Genomic DNA, 24,804 nt, shown 5'->3' with positions numbered 1-24,804 from the left:
TTTGAGCCCATTTACATGATTTATGATGTTTATTGACTTAGGTATATTGAACCTTCCCTGAATCTCTGGGATAAAGCCAACATGATCATGGTGGATGATCTTTTTCATGTGTATCACATTTTCATTATCTACTCATCAACTGAGGGACACTTAGGTTTCTTCCATCAACTAGCTGTTGTGAAAAGAGCAGCAACAAACATGGATGTACAAGTCAGTATCTCTGCAGTAGGATGAGTTATTTGTGTATATGCCAAGGAGTGGTATAACTGGGTAAAATGGTAGGTTCGTTTGTAGTTTTTTAAGAGTTCACACTGTTTTACATAGGGGTTGAACAAGTTTGTAGCCCCACCAGCAGTGGATGAGCATCCCCCTTTCCCCACATCCTCTCCAATATTTGCTATCATTTGTTCTCTTTACCTGCCAGTCTGCGGTTAACTGAGATAGCAGTCTATCAGCCTTGTTTATCTTTTCAACGAACCAGCTCTTACATTCATTGATTCTGTGTACTATTTTATTTCTATTTCATTAATTTCTGCCTTGATTTTTGTTGTTTCTTCTTGTCTGTTGTGATGTTTCCCCTTTCATCTCTGATTTTGTTGATTTGGAGGTGCTCTTTCTTTCTTTTGGTGAACTGGGCTAGCGGTCTGTCAATCTTGTTTATCTTTTCAACGAACCAGCTCTTGGATTACTTGATTCTTTGTATTGTTTTCTTTGTTTCGATTTCATTAATTTCTGCCCTGATTTTGGTCATTTCTTCTTGTCTGCTGGGTTTGGGTTTCATTTGCTGTTGCTTTTCAAGTGTCTGGAGTTGTAACGTTAAGTCCTTTCCTTGTGTTCTTTCAATTCAAATGTCTTGAGTTGCAATGTTATTTATTTGTGTTCTTTCCAATTTTTTGATGTAGGCACTTAGAGCTACAAGCTTCCCTCTAAAGACAGCTTTCAGCATGTCCCAGACATTTTGTTGTGTTGTATTATCCTTTTCATTTAGTTCCAGGAATCCTTTTATTTTTTCTTAATTTTTCTTTCAACCCATTCATCATTCAGGAGTGTGTTGTTTAATCTCCATGTGTTCATGTGGTGAGTAGGGCTTCTTCTGGTGTTCATGGTAAGCTTTAGATAGAATGCATGGAATGATTTCAATCTTTTTGTATTTGTTGAGGTTTTTTTTGTGCCCCAGTATATGGTTGATTTTGGAGAACGTTCCATGGGGTGTTAAGTAGAAACTATGTCCTTTGGTGCTTGGGTGGAATACTTAGTAGATGTTTGTTAAGTCCATTTGATATATGGTATTGTTTAATTCAGATATCTCTCTGTTAACTCTCTGCCCTGTTGACCTATCAAATGGAGACAGTGGGGTATTGATGTCCCCTATTGTTAATAAACTGGGATTAAACTGGGTCTTAAAGTCCTATAGTATTGTTTTTATGAAGTTGGGCATACCAGAGTTTGGTGAATATATGTTCATGATTGTAATATCTTCTTGATTGATTGTTCCTTTGATCAAAATGAAATAGCCCTCTTTGTCTTTTCTGGTTAGTTTCAGTTTAAAGTCTATTTTGTCAGATATTAGGATTGCTACGCATGCTTTTTTCTTAGTGCCATTTGCTTGGTATATTTTTTTCCATCCTTTCACTTTGAGATAGTGTCTGTCCTTGAAAGTGAGATGAGTTTCTTGCAGACAACAAAAAGATGGGTTTTGTTTCTTAATCCATCAATATAGACTGTGTCTTGTAGACAACAAAAAGATGGGTTTTGTTTCTTAATCCATTCACATAGTCTGTGTCTTTTGACTGGGGAGTTCAGTCTGTCAATATTTAAAGTTATTAATGAAAGATGAGTATTGAATCCTGTCATTTTTACTTCTGTTTACATTCGTGACATAGCTGTACTTTTCCACAGTTATACTTTCATTGAATTTCTTTCTGCAACCCCTTGGGTATAGTCATTCCTTTCTTCAGTTCTTTGTATTGCTTCTGGAACTCTCTGAAGGGCTGGTTTTGTGGACATGAATTCCTTCAGCATATTTATGTCATGGAAGATTTTTCTTTCCCCTTCAACTATAATAGACATTTTGGCTGTGTATAGTAATTTGGGCTGTCATCTGTGGTCGTTAAAATTGGGAATGCTTTGATCCAGGCTCTTCTGGCTTTCATAGTTTGCACTGAGAAGTCAGCTGTAATCCTAATGGGTTTTCCTTTATATGTGACTTGTTGTTTCTCTTTTACAGCTTTCTATATTCTTTCTTTGTTTTGTATGTTTAGTGTTTTTACTATGATGTGCCGTGTGGAGTTTCGTTTTTGGTCCTGTCTGTTTGGTGTTCTATATGCTTCTTGTATTTGTATGGGAATGTCTTTCTTTAATTTTGGGACATTTTCTTCCATGATTCTGTTGAAGATCTGGTCCATCCATTATCAAAGATACCCTGCATAAGTAAATAACACTGTTCCCCGAAGTCATAAGTTTTTTTAAGAAATGTTTAAGCACATACTTATGGGTATTTGTGTTTATGTATATGGGTACATACTCCATTGTGTATGTGCAGAGATCAGAGGACAACTTTGGAAAATCAGTTCTCTCCTTCTACCATATAGGTCCCAGGGGTCAGCTCAGGTCATAGGCTCAGGTGCAAGCTCTTTTACTTGTGGAGCCATCTCGTCAGTTCTGAAGCCATATATTTTAAACAAAAATCCATGTATGAGATTCTTCCCTATGATTTCTTGGCCAGAGGACCCTGAGAGGCTCCCAGAAAAATACAATGCCATTGCCCTGGTTACTTGCTAGAAGTAGTTGATAAGACCCTATGGTTGAAAATACCATACATCTTGGATACAGGACACAGGCCAGAAATGAGCTAAAAGCTTCCTCCCTCCTGGCTAGCATTCACAGTTCTAGAAGATGCTATGCAGGCTGCTGACAGAGAAAAGACCCTGTGTGCTACAAATCTGATCTGCCAGGTGATATGTGCCCACTGGTGCCATGATAACATGAATAGCTGAGGGTTAACCAGCCACTGCCCAATTGGATTTGAGATGCACTCCACAGGAGGGAATTCATCCCTGATACTATAAACCTGGTCAGCATATGGCAGGGGAAATCATAGGCCCTAGGGTAGAATATATAACTGATGTTTTCCTAATGGACATGCAATCAAACTGCCTCCTAAACATTTATATTTATGCCCAAAGAGTAGTGTTGCTCTCAGCCTGGGTCAGAGAAGCTTCATTTTGCACAGAGTGATGAATTAATGCAGTCTCACAACTAAACAATTTGCAAGAGTAAGTGACTATTTGCAGTCACTGCCAGCGGCAGCCGGTCCTCCGTTCTCGTGGGTGCCACTCCTTCATTCTTATGAGCGTCAAGGCTGCTCCTCCGCTCACCCTGGGCTGAGGCTGCTCTTCTTTCTGCCTGCCCTGGGCTGAAGCAGCTCTTCTGCTTGCCCTGTCCTGCCTCCTGTCATCGCTGCTTTTGCCCAGTCTAGGACCCAAGGGTTGGTGAGGAGACTGTGTCAGTAGAGCCGCATTCAGACACAGGAGACCAGGTTCAGTGACACAGTTCTGCTTTATTGCAGGAAGGCACAAGCTTATATAGGGATAGTGGTCCAATCACAGCAGAACAAGAAAGATACCTCATTAGCATAACAGGGTTATATAGGGATAGTGGTCCAATCACAGCAGAACAAGAAAGATACCTCATTAGCATAACAGACTTAGCATCCTATCACATAATAGTGAGTATGATGCCTCATTAGCATACTGGGTTTCAGATTACAGAGCCTGGATTCCTGGAAACCACTTGACCCTGACTGTTGCAATATCTAAGTGTTGCAATTTTGGATTTCCAAGGGTAGTGATAGATAGTGGTCCAATCACAGCAGAACAAGAAAGATACCTCATTAGCATAACAGACTTAGCATCCTATCACATAATAGTGAGTATGATGCCTCATTAGCATACTGGGTTTCAGATTACAGAGCCTGGATTCCTGGAAACCACTTGACCCTGACTGTTGCAATATCTAAGTGTTGCAATTTTGGATTTCCAAGGGTAGTGATAGGGAGTGGTGAGCTCTAGGCATCAGTCTCATGATCTGCCAATGGGAGCAAATGTCACAAGGTGTTCCTTGTGGCTCTAATGGTCAGGCCGTTGCCTCGGGCCTGCTGTATGGCTGTTAATAAGACTTTCACCCTAGGCTCAAGCCTGTCTCCCACAACTATTTAGTGTCTATCCCCAAACAAAACATATATATTACCCCCTCCAAGGCTCAGGGAACATCACAGAAGGAGGGGCTGAAATGTTGTGGGAGCCAGCAGATAGAGGGACCCCTATGAAATGTTGTCTTCTGAACATGGTGGGGCTGTCCTAATCATAAACATAGCAGCTGTGGCTACCTGCACAAGACTTGCACAAATAAAAAAGATGTGGGATCAAGAGGAAGAATAGCTGGGTCAAATAAAGGAGCCAGCAAGAGCAGGAGAGAAAGAAGAGAAGGAGGGTAATAGTGAATGTGATCACACTACTCTGTGTGTGTGTGTAATCAAAAAACAAAACAAAATAAAACAAAAACCATCTTCATCTTTATTCATAGTTGTCCAAAATGGAAGCAACCAAGATAATTGCCAAGAGTTTATAAAAGTACCAATAAATCTGTCTCATATGTTCAATTAAATATTAGTGATTTTAAAAAAACAAGCTCTCAAGTTACAAAAAGATATGGAAGTAATCTTACATGTAGATTGCTAAAAAGAAATGTCAGTCTGAGAGACGTTATATACTCTGATTACAACTCTATGAAATTCTGAGAAAGAAAAACTATCCCAATTGAAAAAAAAAAATCAATGGATGCTAAATGTTCTGGGAATCTGGAAGATGGTTTACTGGGAGAAGCACAGGTGCTATTTAACAATATTACCTGAAACTGTGCATTTGTAAAAAGCCCTGTAGTTCTACAGCACAGAGTGAACCTTAAAGCAAACTCTGGACTTCATTTATAGTAATGTATGAGTATTGAGTCATTTGCTGTAACAAACATAACACACTGACCTGTGATTTTTCACAAGCATGCTACAGACAAGGCAAGGGAATGCTTTCTATTCAATGTTTATGTTGATCTAAAACTGTCCCACATATTTTTTTTTAATCTGAAAACTACTTTAGGGAATGATCTAATTCAGCAAATATTCCACAACCAGCTAAATGTCTAAGCATTAATTAAAGATGTTGCTTGCTATTAAAAGTGAATCAAACATTTTTTTAAAGAAAAAAGAAATTTTCTTTTTCTTTGACATTCCATTTATCCTTGTAACTGTTTTGCTTTCATATGATGAATTTTGGAGAAAGGCTTGGCTGTTTGAGTTAGTGTTGGTTCAAACATAAATGGACTGCATAGCCAGTCTCTAAGCTACAGGTAGAACTGAGAGAAAATGGGAGGAGATGCTCAAAGCTCCCCCAGGACTAACTCTCTCTCTGATCAAGTTGCTCTGACATGAAGAAAAGTAAACACAGTCTATTCTGCACAGAGCATGAAAGTTATTTGCTCCACAATGACACATAAATGGTATCACTGAGGGAATATTTCCTCAATTGTAGAATTCTTTTTACTTCTACCATAAATGTCTTCTCACTCACAAGGAAAGGCCAGAGTCTGTCTTCCTTCTGCAGCTCCAGATCTTTCTATTTCAGCCTCAGCATTTGGGTCTCAAGGTACTATTTGTAGAATGAGGCTGAGGAAATGAGCCAACAAGAATTTCAGGCTTGCCAGAGCTTACAACCTTAATGTAAATTCAACAATTAGCAGTGCCTCAGCTGTGAGAGCTGGGGAAAAAATCCACACATCAGATGGAGACAGAGGCTGGCTGGAAAAATCACTTCCATTCTACTGTTGTTACCCTGTCACATTCCAACTCAACTCATAACCTTGAAAGCAGACCTGAGCTCTCATGGTTATAAATTCATTAAGACAGCCCAAAAAGGGAGCTCCAGATGAATCCAAAATAGAACTCTAATGCCTAAGTAGCAAAAGAGATTTAAAATGTGGGATAAGAAACAGACTGTATCAGCTTCCAAAACAGCCTTGGTAAAGGACATCATTGAATGCCAAAAGCATCCAATTACATTGAGATACTTAAAAGAACAAGCAAGCCTCACTAACACGCTCTTGTTGATTTGAAATGCATAGCAGGTGTTATTCAGTAATGAGGCATTTCTGTTTTATCTCCAGAAGAAGGCAGGAAATAGGTACATATTATATACACCAATAAGGTCAGTTAGTCTCTCCAGAACACTGTGATTTCTTTGTCTCACTTCCTTACCTGGGTCTTCCTCTAAAAAGAAGGAAAAATTGTAACTATACATGTGCACGTGAATATTTGGCAGAAAAGAATATAATGCAATGGGGACCAGTGAGATGATTCAGAGGGTTAAGGCACTTACTATGCAAGCCCAATGACCTAAATACCATGCCTGGAACCCAGGTAAAACTGGAAGGAAAGAACCAAGTCCATAAAATTGTCCTTTGGCCTCTACATGCATGCTGGGGCATGTGCACACATGCACACACACTAAAAAACAATTTTTTAAAACAATAAAATGATGAGGGACTTTGAGAAAAAGACTGTATGTACTTCTAAGGACTTCACATGCTATACATAATTATTTCTTACTTGAGTTTTTCCTAAAGCATTTGCCCCTATTTCCATTGTAGTCATTATAGGTGATGTCAGCAGGTTTTAGTTATAGGCATCTTCAAAACTATGAACTATCAATAATTATCTAATTGGACTTAAAGCCCTCTCAACGGGAGGGAGCTCGTGGGTGGCACTGTAAACTCAGTCAAATACACATGGCAGGAGAAGACGTAGATCCTGGGGAAAACCCTATCTCTTCATATGTCAGGAAAAATGAAACTTCTTACTATATGGTGCACGCGCGCTCTCTCTGGGCGCACTCCCGGAATGGCACTCCCCCGCCGTGCATCTGGAGGAAAGCTGGTCTGGTCCTGCAGGCTTCTCCGTGTTTCTATGGGCCTCAGGCGTGGTGTGCGTGGGTATCTCGGGGTTGCTCTGGGCCCCTGGATCTCGGGGTCCCCGCCACACCTAACGAGTAGCGGCACGGCGTGTGCGTGGGTATCTCGGGGTTGCTCTGGGCCCCTGGATCTCGGGGTCCCCACCACACCTAGCGAGTAGCGGCACGGCTCTGGCCACAGGCATTTCTGGCCGTGGCGGCGGGTGCCCCGCAGGCTTTTCCCGCAGGCTCGGGTCCCGTGTCTCTGTCCACGCGTCTCTGGTGCTGACAGCCTCTCTGCTACTGGAGCGTTGTCCAGCCGAATTCTGTCCCTATTTCCACCCGTGTACTTTCCTCAGGATGCGAGGTCCACTGGCCACTGGACCCCACGGGAAGAGTACGAGGACAGCAAAAGCTAGGAATGTCCGCAAGTCGGTAATGGAGGAGTGCTGCCCCCCGGAGAGGCTGGACCGCAGGCAGTGAGACGGGACTCGGTTCAGTCTCAATGTTACAGCTTTATTAAGTGTCTCTGCTCTCAGTGATTCAGCAGCTCTGCGACCCAGCTCTCTGATATTGAGAGAAAGACTGGGGTATTTGTACCATGGGGGTAGTGGTAGAAGCTTTGGCTGTTAGATACTTTGTGAGACATTCTATTTACCTATGGAAGTGGGTTTCTGCCAGACTGCTGACTACCTGAAAAAAATCACACAGGAAGGCATGGTACCTTTCAGAGCCAAAGGTCATGTTTATGCTAGAGCATTTGTGGTGGGCACCTCAAAAGGAGAGTCAGGAAAGATGCCAGGAAGTCACCCTGCTATGAAAGGAGCCCTCAGCACATGATCCTGAGCTGTATGAGCTGTCCGGTCGTGAAGGGACTTCTACTTTGCATAACAGAGGTCTCCAACATTACTATATGCTAAATATTGATCCTTATATTTATAGACAAGCATACCATACAGCACTCATCAAAGAAGCTTCTTTTTGCAACAGATGGAGGCTACTGCAGAATTGTACATCTGGTCAGACACAGAGAACATATGTCTGAGAGATGCTCAGTACTGGGTGACACAGCTACAGTTGAACCTCTACAACCAAGGCTCATGGAACATAGGAGAACAAGGGGTGAAGAGAAAACCAGTACATCCCCCAACTCTCACCAGTAAAGTTTCCTTATACAACAAAGTGCAATGCATGCAGAAGGCCACAACTGGACAAGTTTTAAAGAATAAGAGACTGTAGAGTGTAAGATATATGGAACCTCATCCACCCATGGCTCAGGGACCATTGTGGACGATAGGGCAGAAAGATTGTAAGAGCCTGGGCTGGTGCATGAACAAAGGGAAGCAGAGGCTTCAAGGCCACTGGGAGCTTGCACATGTGGACTTGTGGCAATGGTGGTGTCGAGCATGGGACCCATGTCAACTCAGTTAAATGGGGGTCCAGAGGGGAGGAAAGAAATGGGTGGCAGTCAGCACTAGACCGAGAACTATTTGAGACTGATTGCTGCTGGGTGAGGGAGCGTATGACACATATGATCACTAGATAGGCTAAATGGATTCCGGTGGACCATTTGCCCTAAAGGATACTTGGGTACAAACCCCTGAATGAATAGGACTTAGCATGTATGGTGGAATACATGAGGCTCAGTGGGAGAATGGGGGAGACATGGCTGGGGGAGGGAGTCTGAATTTGATGAACTATTGTATAAAGTTGCAAAAGCTCCATGAAAAACATGAACTTAAAAAAAACTACGAACCAGGTTGCATTTCAAGCTCTTAGTCAAATATGCACCACAAGTGCTCTGGGAGCAAGTCTTTCTACTCCCTTCAAACATCCTTGTTCATGACAAATCCTCACACTCGTAAAATGCCCTTGTTTCCTATTAAACTCTATTCTTCTGAATGCACAGCAAACAAGATCAATATTTTTTTTTTTTAACTAAAAAGCCTTTCAAGTTTTCTCTGTCAAACATTGTTCAGCTTCTGCTTTTAGATTCCCTCCAAAGCTCAGCCCGAGAAAGAATCTGGGTACCAGTGATCTCAGGAAGCACAGCACAGCTCTGTAGAACCGAAATAGTGACAGGAGGAGCAGGGAATAAAGGGGTGCCTTACCATGAGCTATTCCATCACCCAGAATTGCCCACTGAAGCATGGTAATCACTGTCTGCTATGACTTGAATGTTTCCACCCAAACTTGTAGAAACAATCTACACTGCCAGGAGATTCCCAAAGGCAAAAGCTTAATCCATCTGCATTGTTTGGAGGTGGAGCTTTGGGGAGGTACTTAAGGTTAATGAGGCTGCAACAGTGAGTTTCTAATCCAATGATACTGTGCCTTTATAAAAAGATGCAAGAGCTAGGCTAGACATTGTATTGTGGTACACTGTCCTGCTTCAAGACTCTGCAATCTCCAATTAGAAGGACTCCTTCAAAGAAGCTGTTTGGCCTTGAACTTCCCAGTTTTCAGAGCCCTGGACCCAGTGTACTTTTATCCCTTATCAATTGTTCAGTCTGAAGCAGTGTCTCTCAGTGTTTGAGAGTTACTTCTGAGACTTTTCTGAATTTCAGTACTTCAGGCCTGCCTGATGTGTAGGCAGGAGACACACCTCTGGCAGGAAAGCATCTGGTAGGACATCCTCTGGTAGAAAGACCCAGCTGTCTGAGGGAGAAAGTCTTTAGTGTGATTGGCAATTACCCATTGTCGTTACTATGGCCAAATCTCTAACAGAAACAACCTAAAGGAAGAAAGATTTCTTACAATCATTTTTTCCAAGAGTTCAGTCCACAGTTGCAGGGCCCCATGAGCTTGGCAGAACCTTACATGGCAGAGGACTTTCTTTACCTTCTAGGGGCCCAGAAACAGAAGTGAGGGAGCCAGAGGGGCAGATTATAACCTTCAAAGACACACTCCTGGGACCTATTCCTGCCTCCTAAAGTTTCCACAACCTTCAAAATAGTACTGCCAGTTGGAGACCAATGTTTAACACATATTCAAACCAGAACACCAGAGCTGCAAGCAACTTTAGAGAAGACTTGGAGACATAGCAGGGTTCCCACAGCAGTGCTACAACAGCCTGTGCCTGAACCCCCAAATGCTCAGCTGTGCACATAATAGGTAGTTGTATTTACTTAATTAATATTCAAATATTCCTTCATCTTATATTCTGTAACTGAATTATGATCTATAATTACATTTTTCCCAGATAGAGCTTAACGGCAATCACTCATTTACACAGCTTTTAATCTGTACAAAAAGCTTCTTGTTTCCATTCTGAAAACACTCATTTTGAACCCAATTATCTCAGAGATCTTCTCCCTCTTATGCACTGTCAAGGCAATTTACTTCAAATGAGCAAAGATCTTCAGCTCACAGTCCTTGCTTTTGAATCTTCGGAAAGGAAATTGGGGTGTCTATCTCAAACACAGGACTGTGTTAAGGGTTTTTTGTTGTTGCTTTTCAGAAGTTTTAGACATGTTTAATTATTTGAGATTTACATTATTACTTTCTACCTTTTTATTTACATAAGTAAAAGGAAATATGCTCCTTTACAATAGCTTCTTATTGACTCAGCAAAAATGAAGCCAAAAATTTCATCACAGCAAATTCTGTTAGTTTGACATGTAAGTCACAGTAGCTGCTTTGTGAAAGAGATTGTATTAAAGAGTACACACAGCTAGAAAAAATACATATGCATCAAAAAACGTCAGCTATTCACTTTACTTTCCATATGGAAAATTAACAGTTTTTTGTTATTCTCCCACACCATTCTCTTGTGACAACCCCAGATGGTTTTGAGAGACTATAATGCTTTTCTAGTCCTCTAAAGGATTTTCCAACTGGCATTGTGTTTTCACAGTAACTAGCATCTGTAAGAACTTTAATGCTGTAAACATACATGTTGGGAATTTGAGGACATCGTTTCTTACCTTGTGGCAGGGACACAGCATGATGTGTTTTCTTAAAGGTTAGAGAACTCACCTCATGGCTATTGGTGGGAGTGTACTATATGATTCCTGGTCTGAATCACATTTGTAATGAAGCTGCTTTTGGATTGCAGCAATAAAAAATGGCACAATCCTTAAGGAGCTATCACCGGAGATCCTCTAATTTATGTGGCAGGCCACAGTCTAGGGGGAAGGTGTAATGAGAACTACATAGAGGATAAAGTGTGTCCTGCCTCGGAGATAGCAGATAGCTCTAAAAAGGTGGATGGATTCCTTGTGTGCACAAGGCAGATCTGGACCTTTTAACGACAAGGATGATCCTGATAGAAAACTGGGAGAAAGAAGAGAAGAAAAGAAAGAAAGAAACCTGGCATAGTAAATATTGGTCCATTATATACCTTCAAGCAATTTCTGAATGATCCCCCAAAGGAAAGCAGCACATGGAAAATTTATGTGCCTATTGAAAGTAATTTTCTAAGCATGGATGACTGAAGGATTATAATTTCCTTCTCCCCAATCATTATAGGTCTCCTGGAGGTCATAGCAGCATCTTTTCATCCTAAACACTACCACGCTCAGGTTGAGATACGAGCCTATTAAAATTCTGTTTAAGAAAGAATTTTATTTTGCTGATGATCTCATTTATTAATTGCTGCCTGCCTTTAAAAACCTTCAGTAGAAGACAATGAGACTTTCAAATCCTTTCTCTGAGAGCTAAAGCTTTTCACTTAACGACTCCAGATGGGCTGCATTTAAGTATTAAAGTTCAAGAACTTTAACCACCAAAAAATGAAAAGAATTTTACCCAGTTTTATTCCACAATTGTCACCAATAGTTCTTCTATCCCGGCCAAATTAAGCATCAATTTAAATGAGATTTACTCATGGGACCCTCTGCAATCACAATCAACAGAAGATATTAGGAGTTTGGGAAATAGGTCTATTAAACAACAATTAAAGCTGTCAGCCTTCCAGAGCTTTTTATTGTTGTTGTTGTTAATTTGATCCTAACAGACGGTTGAATCTGACTGTTGTAAAATAGAAGCTAAATCCAGGGTTGGTTGTTTGAGCATTGGTGATGGCTCATACTTCATATTAAGGTAATTTCAGTTGTTTCCCTGAATAAATAAGTGACTTAGAAGTGACCTATACAAGTATGTGGGCCTTCTGGATGTCTTGACTCACCAAAGATTATCACACCTTCCAGAGATTCAGCAAGGATGTCTTGGGTACTAAATGGCTTTTCCTTTTTGTTGAAAGTCTCATGAAAGTTCTTTATGACTAGACACTCTCCATCTAGCATTTAGTAAATACTATTTTACATTTAGAATGTGCCTGACAGTAGCTATCTAGATTTGCTAGATATTATGGTACCTACCTGTAGGTCCAACTATTTAAGAGCTACAGCAGGACTGTCACATGTTCAAGGTCACTCTGGGGTAATGTAGTGAGAATTCATCTCAAAACAGAGAAAAATGAACAAATAAATATATGTATATATTTACAAAACACTGACTTAGCTCAGCTGTAAAATACTTGTCTAGTATATACCCTGGATTAATACCTAGTACAAAGAAAAAAGTCTTAGGTTGCCAAAATATATGACGTACGAGCTACAGAGCTTGTTGCAATATCAGATGTGATCTGCCTAGTCCCTTAACCGCACGTCCTCTTTCTCTACCATGAAACCTTCTTCACTATCACTGTCCTCTCAGGGATGTAAAACTATAGAACTGCATCACTCACAGGGCAAACATTTCTAAAATCACACCTTTCTCCATCAAAGCCCACCTGGGCCCCGCCACATTTACTTTCCTATTTTCTGCAGCCTGCCAGGCTAGAAAATCAGACATATTTTTCATACTGCATCGTTCATGAATTAATGTTCTCTCTACTATATAGTATTTCATATGGTAACACGATATCTTCAGAAGGAAAGACTTTCAACCAAAAAATGAGATTATAATGAGAATTTCAGGCTCCACATAAACTCACTAGTTAGGACTTTCTGGTTTAAGATTCTTTTTTTAAAAGGTATTTTCAGAATGTGTGTATTATGTATGTGGGTGTTTCTTAGTTTTATTCATTATGTTCCATTATGAAAAAATATTCATGCTTATTATAGAAAATGTGGGAAATAAAAATAAATGAAAGGAAGGAAGAATGTATCTATGCAAAAATAACATTTTTAACATCCTATTGTTTTCTTCCAGGCTTAGTAATATGTACAATTTGTACTTATTTTCTGGAGTCCTGATTATAGTCTATGTACAATTTTGCGTGCTTTTTTCCATTTTTCACACTTACTGAAAAACGTCCTAATGATTCCAACATAACAGGGTTGCTCTCTGCAGGGCCACACTTTGCCATCCTCCCTTTCACTCACTCATCTGTTTACTTGCCAAGAATATATTAGAAGTTTTCCTAGGCTTTCTAGTCTTCTTACCCAGTCCATTTCCCAGATTAAATGGGAAATCTTTATAATATCTCGTGAATTTCTCCAGGTAAAAGCACCCAAACCCTATCCTGGAATAGGGAAAGGTTTGGTATATATTAAGAAAACATAGATGCTACTCATGAACAGAACATGACCTCTGAAGGGCCACCAGTCAGAGATCAAGGTCAGTGTCACTGACTGCCATTGGCTACGAGTCTCCATTGCTGGAGCTCTCCACGGCTGTTTAGGAGAGTGGGCTGCTGTCCACAGGAGACTCCACCTCTGCTCCCAACTGCTTCAAATGCCATAGGGTAGGAAGCCCCTGAGATAACGATCATGCCACAGAAACCCAGTCTTCACACAGACCTGAGGAAGGCTCATTGCTGCCACCAAAGTATAGCTCCCACCTCTTGCCCCTTCTTCACCCAAGAGCATTGCTCTACTTCGCCTACCTCACGTCCTTGGCTCACGGACTAAATGTGCAAAAGTAGGTTAGGGATTTCATTGTTAACTGTGATTGGGTGAATGCATCCACATTTCCATCTGGGATACGTTCTTCTGGTTTTGCTACTGACCAGGTGGCAAAACACAAGGATTGACTTTGTGTAATCCAGATTAGGAAATGGAAATCAGTTATAAGCATTCTCAGATTATGGAGAAGGTACAGCACAGCCAAAGGTTTCTGAATGAAAAAGCTTGGGTCATCTAACATTTTAAAAATCAGACTAGCTAGTCATATGTTTTGAATAACAAAGAGGATATTAAAATGAAAAGAAGATGGGGTTGGGGAGTATAAGTGCATCTCATAAGTGTTTTATTTGTTAAGACATTCAATTCTACTAATGGGGTTGAATTGCATCTAACATTTCTATAAATGTTGGTTTGTATTAAACATGTTATAAAGAGCCTTTTGCTCTAAGTGAGCAAGTAAAATAGCCCAGAGTACAGATTTAATATTGTTTAAATTAATGAAAACTGAGGAAGACTATCAGATTCCTGAACAGTAACAGTATGAGCATTTACCCAGAGACTTGGAAGCAGATAAACTCACAGCATATGATGATTGGCATGTTACTGTCTTTCACATGAGATTCTACATAACATGGTCAGAATAGGAAGAAACAGAGACTTTTCCCCACCTGACAATTTTTATTTCCCTTAGCAGCAAGTAGGGTATCTGGAACCAGCTTAGAAAGCAAAACCTGCTTCCCATGGTGGATTTAGAAGGTGGTGGGGGTTGGAGGACACTGGCAGGACTCACCGAAAGCTAGAGTCTTCAGAAGCCTTGACATGACTGTTCTGTGAGTCACCCCACCAGCCTCCATTGTCTTAATTGATCTCCAATGCAGGTCTAGTCAGTATTCTAATGAAAATAGATAAACATGTGACTAAGCAGAGTAAAACAAGGCAGAGCAAGCTGAAATAGTTGAGAATACACATCATTATCCCAACAAATGACCTGCAGCCCTAGCTCAGTTGAGTGAAATGAATGGCATATTTCATTATCCATTTTCTCCTCTGGACAGAAGAAATCCAGGAAAACAGAAACTCTATATTTAAAACTATTATTGGTCTATTCCATTATTTACCAATATACAGAGTAGTGTTTCCTGCTTCTGCAGGATTTTCTCTATGAGAATTCTCCTGATGGAGACCCTGCTGCATGTCTGTGAGGTGACTGGGTCATCTCATTGTCTTAATCCATAATATTACAGGATGAATTGGCCCCTTCAGTTTTGTGAAAGCAGTGCACTTGTATATATTATATTGATGAATGGGGCTGGAGAGATGGCTCAGCAGTTAAAAACACTGGTTGTTCTTGCAGAAGACCCGGGTTCAAATCACAGAATCCACATGGCAGCTAACAACCGTCCGTCACTCCAGTCCCAGGGGATCCGACAGCCTCTTCTGACCTCCGCAGGCATTGCACAACACAGGTGTACTTACCTACATGCAGGCAATACACGCAGACACATTAAAAATAATAATAATTTTTTTAAAATGTTGAAAATTTCAGAATAAAATAACATCTTAAAATATAGGAAGAAAAGATATATCTAAAACCCTTTTTCAAGTTGTGGGAAACCACAGATTTGGAGAAATTATTTGAATCAGATACAGACACGTTATTTGCTGGTTAAAAGCTTGTAAATTGCCCTGTTCTGACTTTTTTCTAGTTCCCTGTCTAGAACTTGTAATGCTAATTACTCTTGCCTTTACTTCTCCTTCACATCTCCTATTCACCAGTCAAGGACTTTCTTTTCCCTCTAGAGATAAGAGTTATGCAATTTTGAAGTCTTTTAGATAGACCCACTGAAGGGGTACCCCAGTTGCCTCACTGCATCCCTGTTCAGCATGGAAGAAGCCAGAGAGGTATGTGTCCTGATTTCCTTATCTGCAAGCTGGGTAACCTCTTCAGAGGATGGTGTGATAAGAATAGAAGATAAGTATTTGCTAAGCAGTTAGGGTAAAAGACTCCAAAGAGAAGCTGGGTGTGGTGGCGTACACCTTTAATCCCAGCATTTGGGAGGCAGAGGCAGGTGGATCTCTGTGAGTTCAAGGCCAGCCTGGTCTACATAGTGAGTTCTTAAGAATAGGAGGTAGGAATTGGCTAGGCAGTTAGGGTTAAAAGACCCCAAAGAAAAGTAGCCAGTTTCTTGGCTAAACCTCACAATGTCCTTGGGCCTCTTAGCAACATACTCTGCTCCAAAGGCCAAACATGTCGAAAGTATTTGGGAGCTTTTATCTAATCCTTAAAAGATTTTAGGGTTACCTTTTCAGAGGGGGAAATGTTAGAGTAGTCCAAAAGCCCCATTAAAAAAATAATAAATAAATAAAAGAAGAAAAAGTATATGAAGTTATCAGAAAAAAGTGATGGGGAGATATGGGAGGAGTTGGAGGGGAGGGAGTGGGCATGGATTTGATCAGAACACCTTATATGCATGTATGAAATTCTAAATAAGTTATTTTTTAAAAAAAAAAGCTTTCACAAGACTACAAGACCCATACAAACTCAAACTAGACCAAAAAACTAACAGAACTGGGAAAATGGATAAGAAATCCCCACCTTAGCTGAGAAACTATTGGCAAGCTGATCACTGCTAGGTGAGGGAGAGCTGATCTTCTTTAAGGGAGTGATGCTAGACAGGCTGAACAGGTTCCATTGGATGAGCTCATACCAAGGGACAACTTGGGATACAAACTTGATAGGTCTTAGCATATATAACATAATGCATGAAACCAGGTGGGGGAGGGGCCTATGCAGATGCACAAAGGGGATGGTATATAAATATGGTTAAGATATATGAAATGCACAAAAATTCAATAAAATTTATATATTGTAAAAAAAGTTGGAATGCTTTAACACTATAACAGGTTTATAGGTTATGGGACTGTCTAATTGGCCTCTTAATGGCATAAAGTATGCTGATGGTTGCACCTTCCCAAACCACTAGGGACTAAGCAGAGACGAGCCAGCCTCTCATCTTGGATGGTGTCTTAACAAGGGGCCATGCCTGGCTTCCTTTTCTCTAGTTCCCATCAAGCAGCCATGCTATGGAAATTTCAGGATCTTTGAGGAAAAGATATCTACTAAACCAAATCCTGTTTCAGAGAATTTGTCTTGTTTTTTTTTTCTCTTTTTTGTCCACTCTAATAGATTCTAGTCCTTAGTAAAAGTGTAAGAAACACTAAATATTAGTCTTTTCTTTCAAAGTCTATAAAACTTTTGGTTTATAATAAGGAATTCTAATCTTTTAATCCCCCCACAACCCCCCTCTAAAACTTTTGTTTGCAAAAAGGGTCTGATGCTTTCCTGGCCTGGGGTAGCTGAGCCCTTCCCCCTTTGTAGCCAATCCTCTTTCCCCTTCCTTTACACTGATTCTTTCAAACCAGCCAGCTGGGAAAGACTATGAGGTCTGATGCCAGCCAATGGGAAAACACTCAGGACTCATGTTAAGGATAAAATCTTACCAAACTTCTGGTTTTGGTGTGCTTGCTGAATCTTAATGACCATATAATACACCCTTTTGCAAAGGTAACCACTACCCTGCTGAGTTATTTTTGCTTTATCTGTATGTTCATTATGTAGTATTGATTGTGTCCTTGAACTCCATATTTTATTTATAACAGAAGTCATACCTTAGAAAATTCCACAAAGACAAGATAGCTGATCTGCCACAGACTGTACTACAGATAATATTGCTGTCAGATTCCAACATTCACTCTGATTTTACCTTAATCTTTTGTAAGACTGTGCCTTGATTTTTGCTTGGTGGTTTATTTCAAATTAATACGTCTGATACTCCAGCACCCAGTCTAAGCAAGTGCCAAGCTAGAACCTGTAGTTTTGTACTGCTGGAAGTCAACATTATGTTTTATTCACCATTTTATACTGATGACTAGCATACAGTCAGACATAGTAAATGCTATAAAGAAGGAAGAACTAAAAATAAGGGGGCTAGGAAGACTGCTCAGTGGATAAAGCACTTGCTACATAAGCTTGAGGAGCTGAATTCAGATGTCCAGAGCCCATGTAAATCTGGACAGAGTAGTACATATATAATTTCAATGTGTAATTTCCTTTCCAATACATATGTAATTTCCTAAGGCACACAAGATCGAAGGAAGACAGTATTCCCAGAAGCTCCTGGGCCAGGTGACCCAGCATACCCTACAGCAAACAATGCAAGACCCTCTCTCAAATAAGTTGGGGGCAAGAATTGACACCCCAAATTGTCCTATGACTTCCATGCACTCATCTACACACACACACACACACACACACACACACACACACACACACACAAAGGAAGAGGGAAAGGAAGAGAATGGACTATATCTAGACACACTTTATCTGGTGAGATTTTGTTTATTTATCATATATTGGATCTTTTTATGTTAAGAGTTATCTAAGAAACTACTAAAGATCATAAGCTACAATACTCATAAGAGCAAAATAAGAGCCAATAGTAACTATCACAAAGCTAATTTAGATACAAGAATTTTTTTTTTCAAGTGTGGCCCATGCCTTTATTTTTTTTTCTTTTCTTTTTTTTTTTTTTTTTTGTTTTTTGAGATGAGACAGGGTCTCCCTGTAGCCCCAGCTGTCCTGGAACTCACTATGGAGACCAGGCTGGCCTTAAACTCATAGAGATCCTCCTGCCTCTGCCTCCCAAGTGCTGGGATTAAAGGTGTGCACCACCATGCCCGGATCTTTTCTTTTTTTAATTGAGACTAGAATTCTTTATTCTAACTGTAATACTCTCATTTGTGTGTGTAATATGTGTCATGTCTTTAAAATAATAAAATAGAGTCAACTTTTCAGTTGCAAAAAACCAAAGGTCTGAGTAAGGATGATGAAAAATGGTAGGATTGCACACACTTGTCAACTACTTATGTAGAAAGGGGAGAACTGTACCTTCACAGTGGCAGATGTCATGTTATCCAAGTGATCAGAGTTAACCTCACTGGAATTATATTGTGATGTTCTTGACAAAACATGTCTTGATTTTGACCAGGAGAAAGATTCAGACAAACCCAAACAAAGGGAAAATTCACAAAATAACTGGCTAATTCGTTTCAAAAGTGCCACAACCATGAAAAATACAGAAGGACAGAAACTGTTTTGGACTAGGGGTGATTAAGATGTCAGGGCAATTAAATGCTATGTATAATTCTGTATTGGAAGAAGAACATTAGAGGAGCAATTACAAGCCAGGCGTAGTGGCGCACACCTTTAATCCCAGCACTCGGGAGCCAGAGGCAGGTGGATCCTTGTGAGTTCAAGGCCAGCCTGGTCTACATAGTGAGTTCAGGTCAGCTGGGACTACAGGGAGACCCTGTCTCAAAAAGACAAAAAACAACAACAACAACAAGAACAGAAAAAAAAAAAAAAAAGCAGAGGAACAATTATGAAAGCTTGAATAAAGCCTATAGATTAGCTGTTAGTATTGTATCACATTAATTTCCTAATTTTGATGTAAATGGAGATTGTGTAAGATATTAATATTTGGGGAATCTGGGTGAAGGGTGTATTAGAGTTTGTAATATTTATTAAATATGGAGTTATTTCAAATAAAGTTAAATCTTTAAAAAATAAATCCTCAACTGCATTCCAGAACATATTTGTGGGCATTCGATGGATTTCAGAAAAAAAGAAATCAAAATTGCAAAATTGCTGGCCTTTCCTTTAGGTGGTGGGTAACTTGAGCATTTTGGTACTCTAATTAAAGAGAGGGAGGCATAGACAGGCAGAAAGACTCATAAGAGATGCCTAATGTTGGTGATGTCTGTGCTGAGAAGGAATTTCAAAGACAATCTGCCTTCATTTATAGCCACACCAAGGAGGCCTTCTCTGTCCCTGTCATAGCCACCTTTCTGGTACCAGAATCAAAAGCAGGTTTTCTTCTGATTGGTTGGGTCAGTCTGCTAATGAAGCAAAGGTCATGGATTGGATTTGTTCCCCAGTCTAAGTGGGACTTTGTCCCCTGGCATCTCACTGATCACACGGGGACCAGGTGATAAGCCTTGGCAGCATCAGCACAGCTTTACTGAATGAGATAACTAAAACACTCGCCATCCCTGGGGCCACCTTTGAACACAAGGACACACTTGAAGCAAACCACTGCCACCTTAAAAAATGCCTCTACAAATAGGCCTGTAAAGGGACCCCTTAGCAAAATTCCTTTTCCTCTCCTGAACCTGTAATTAGGAAACCTGGAAGGGTCGAAATGATTGGCCACCATTCAAGACACGCACGTCCAGAAATCCTGAAGAGCTGTGTTACGTCTTTAACAGAAGCGTGTGACAGCGTCCAAGGCCACACTCTCTGATCAGAAAGAATGAGGCTGCTTGCCTTGCTCCTGATAAATATCCTTCATCTTTCACATTCCAAAACATTATTGAGGGTGGTACTTTCAGAAAGATTGTTCCCCGAGTCTCATGTGTTTACCAAGAAAGCTTCCCTGACATACTTGGGATTCCAAAGTGGGAGGTGAACACAAGTCAGGAAATTCTCAATTCCAAATACCAGCAGGTTTTAGAGCCAAAAGCAGATGAGAAAGAAGAGGTTTCATCATATGATTAATTTTAGAATCATAGACAAACACTGCAATCTGAACATAAATTTACTTATGGGGTAAAATAGAAAACAAAGCAGGCTCCATTTGCTTCCGCCTACAGCCAGAAGAGCTAGATTTACACTCCAGGAGGAGTCATCCACTCAGAGATGCTATAAAGAGGAGTTGAAAATATAAAATATAAGGACAGTCTTCATTCATTCTGAGCTTTTAAAATAGAATATCCAAGACTGAAGAGGGCTGGATGGCCAACCAGTACAGTAGTAGGGAAGGGTTGGTGGGTGGTGAATAAATTTACTTTAGATAAGAATAGGAAAAATAATTTATGGCGTACACTGCAAATGAGTGGTGGGGTGGGCAGTAAACATAGCACCCCTGTAGAACAGGGCAATGAGCCAAAGGTCTCCATCAGGGAGAAGTACTTGTTCACTTTGTCAAGGTCTCTTTGTGCACAGTTTCCTGGCATGTAATTAGTGCCTTCATTCCACAAAGACTGGGCAAGTTACAATGAACAGCAGTTTCTCTGGTTAACAGTAATGGAAGCTGGGTGTCCCACAGAAGAGCGTGTAGTGAGGACCTTTCTGTTGCATTATAACACAGAGACAGAAGAGATCATGAGAGGGCAAGAGGAGATCAAACTCGCTTCTCTAACATGCCACTCTTGCAATAGCTACTTCCTGCAGGATAATGATATTAATCTATTCATGAGAACAGCAACTCATGACCTAATCACATCTTGTAGGCTCCATTTTGAAATGGAGATTAAGTTTCCAACCTATGATTTGGTGGGCATACTCAAGGTAACAGGCAAGCTTCCCTGAGTACCTATTCCACCCTATTCCTCCAATGAGATAGATTTTCAGGTCTTTCCTAGCACTTCATGAACAAGGTAAGGACTGGAAACATAAGCAAACAAACCAAAGAACACAGTTTTTAATCTTGCTTGCTTTTCCTGATACCAGTGGTACAATAAATCTCAGGAAATTAGCTGCTTCACTGGGTTGAGTCAACGGAAGTTCCCCCATGATAAGAGAACTGAAATAAAAAACTAGGCACACATTCGCCACCTAAAATTTGTGAAATTCCATTCCACCCCTGTGGAGTAAAGCCAAATACAGCTACAGAAATCATTGTTAGAAAAACCAACAACTGTGGAATAGCAGGAAAATAAAATCCCTTAAGACTTCAGAATCAGTGGTTATAAATATTCTTACAGTCAGACTTATAAGACAAAGATGACAGTCCCTATTATGCTAAAATGGTTGTGTCGTTTTCAGATGAAGCAATTCACATTTGACCACTCCGTCTTGATCCATGTTTTCCCAAGGTAGACTTCAAGATATCTCCACGTTCCTTCTTCAGGCTTTTACTATCCGAAGAATAGACTACTTTTACATTTCTGTTACATGGTTCCTTTACTAGCCATGCCAAACTTAAGGAACAAATCATCTGAATTATATATCTCTCTAGAAATAGTTATTAAAGCTCATCTCACTCCCCTTGCTCATTTAGTAAACAAAGGTAGGAGAAAATATTACTTATAATGGATTGGTGTGTGAAAAAATATACAACAGTTCTGTCTGTCAGACAAGAGGAAGTATAATGGGAAATTAGGCCCTAATGAGGGTCCAGTCCCCCTGTACTCATGTAGGGACTCATGTAGACTGAGCTCATGAGGGCTTGTGAAGAACCTCATCTTTGATTCGAAAGTGAGACAGAAAGGTGAGGGGGACCCTGATGGGGTCGGAGCCCTCTCACTTGCTTGACTGTCTTTTGTTCACCTAGTGTTTGGAAATCATGAAGGATTTCTTTTCTAAGTTTGATGAGCACATTTGTATACACCATCTCATTGCCTGCAAAGAGTAGAATTATCATTTTTCAGATGACAAGCTGAAGCTCAGAGGCAAAGGCAGCCATGGTGACACAACTGGGGCCTGGAAACCTGTGCACTCCTCCTCACTGTTGGACTCAAAGTTCTTTTTCCTGCTGACTTTGCTCTAGGTCCAGCGTCCTTGTCTGCACAAGCAGGCATTGTCTATTTAAGATTCTCAGTGTCTTGTTTGTGTTGCCGATACTTTTGATCACCTCTCTTTTTCCCCTAAAAATCACAAAATGCATGTTTGCCCAAAGAGTCCCTATTAATCATATTAAAATGTCACCTCTAGCTGAATGCAAAATGTCCTTTGCATCCAAATTGTCATCTCAGTAATATAATGAGCCCACTGGTGATAGGCGCAATTTTAAAACCTTGCTTTCAACCATAAGGAGCAATCAGCCAAGAGCTCCTAGACACAAGTACATATGCTCAGAGATGCGTGAGCTTTGAGAAAGCTGTCTATAGATAGGGAATCAGAGACTCAATCTGCAATCTGAGTGGAAAAATTCCGTATGTTGGAGTTCTCAGGGAGCCAGTGAGATCTGGAAAGCTGCATGTAGATGGCTCAAAGTCATGTCACTTCTTCACCTCTGGAGCTTAGTTAATACCTGGCTGATGCTTTTATAAATGCAGATCCCAGACATCTCCTCGATATCTGCTGACACCCAGATACTCCTCACTCATAGGATCACAAGATCTGAATCTGGAAAAACTTCTTGAGAATCTGTAGCATTACAAAGCTTTCCAAGGAATTCTGATGATGAGTTTCACAGAAAGATTGTCCCTCTATCAGCAAGAGTCACAGAAACAGGAATTAACCCCTCACTCCCATCACATGATTCAGCTGTGAATGCTCAGTGGGGCTCAGGCCTGTTCCCAGGACTCTGACCCACAAACTTGCTGAAGAGACAGCACATCCTGTCTAGGCCAGTAGAGCATAGCAGCTGAGGAAAGTCTTTAAACTTCCCTTGTTTAAACCATCAATCATAGAAAAATAAGACTAACCCTCAGCACCTAGATGTGGAAATTCAGTTACCATAAATTCTCCCAGGGAGCTTCCAGCAGAAAGAAGAATGGCCACAACCACGAGGATGAGAAACATTATGATTGGTGATTTAACTCTTATACAGGATCTGGAATGAATTACGTAGCACTTTCTGCCTTTTTACTTTCTAATCTTAGATTAACAGGAGAGAAACATTTGTAAGAATTAGTTCTGCTGGGCATAATGGTGCATGCCTTTAATCCCAGCACTTGGGAGGCAGAGGCAGGTGAATCTCTGTGTTTGAGGCCATCCTGGTCTACATAGTGAGTTCCAGACCAGCTGAGGCTACAGGGAGACCCTGTCTCAAAAAAATAGATCCCCCGCCCCCAACAAAAAGAGAATTAGTTCTTTGGACTGTGGCTCCATGCTTGGCTCTGAGTACTCCTTGGCTATTGATCCTTTCCTTGGAGGAACAGCCACTGCTTTCCTCATCTCTTTTAGTGACCTGAGTTTTGTCTTGCTTTCTGGCTGTTGCACACAGTTTGTTGGGCCTGAGTCTTTTAGTTCTCAGTAGTCCTCTCCTCAAAATAACACATGTGCCACGGAGACCTATTTTTAAGTGGTATGTTCTGTTATCCCTAAGTATGTAATAAACTTTCCTCTTGTTTTACTTTGTCTATTGTCAATTAATCGATAGGCCCTGACTACTCAGATCTAAGTTGTTAGAGGAGAAGTTTGCTTTGTAGACCTCCAGGACCGCTATGTCATTTATCCACCCAGCTACTCCTCACCTCCAGGGTTCTACTTAAGAGATTGAAAAAGAAGCTCTAATTTGTTTAAGTCACTACTGGTTGGGTTTTCTGAAATTTAAACCAGAAAATAGAGCTAATTAATTCATTCAGTTCATTCTTTTGAACCAGGACACAAGATAAAGAGGTGATCAGGATGTAGCAGCTGTCTCTTTTCCTGGGCTCTGGATGAGGTGGCTTCCGAAGGAGCTCTGAGCATAGTCAGACCAGCCAGGAGACCCCAAGTGCAATAGAAAAATCATAGCTGTGATGCTTGGGTGTCCCTCACCACCCAGAATGATAAAAGAAAACACAGTAGCACGTGATCAGAACCATGTGTGATCAACTCCATAACCTGCCACAGGAACGAACACAAGTCAGCTTTTTGCCCTTCTTCCTTGAATGAGAAATCCATGGCAATTCTGCCCCACAGTTTCCTACATGTTGGGGGAAGCTCAGAGTGAGAGGAGGTGGCAGGTGGATGGAGAAATTAGAGGGATTGCTAGAGCTAAATGTGTGTTTCCTCCACTGTCAGCAGGAGAGGGGGTGGCAAGTGGTATGAGTGAGCTGACTTCCCAGTAAGTGGGCGGCAAAAGGCAGGATGAAAGGCAGCGAACAGTGAGCACCAAACCCAGCCCTGTCTCTAAATGGAAATGGATCATGAACTTGGGGCATTATATGGGAACTGAAACTACAAA

This window comes from Nannospalax galili, unplaced genomic scaffold (genome assembly GCF_000622305.1).
Source record: "Nannospalax galili isolate Female #2095 unplaced genomic scaffold, S.galili_v1.0 scaffold768, whole genome shotgun sequence".
Taxonomy (NCBI): Eukaryota; Metazoa; Chordata; class Mammalia; order Rodentia; family Spalacidae; genus Nannospalax; species Nannospalax galili.
This window is presented reverse-complemented; position numbering follows the sequence as displayed.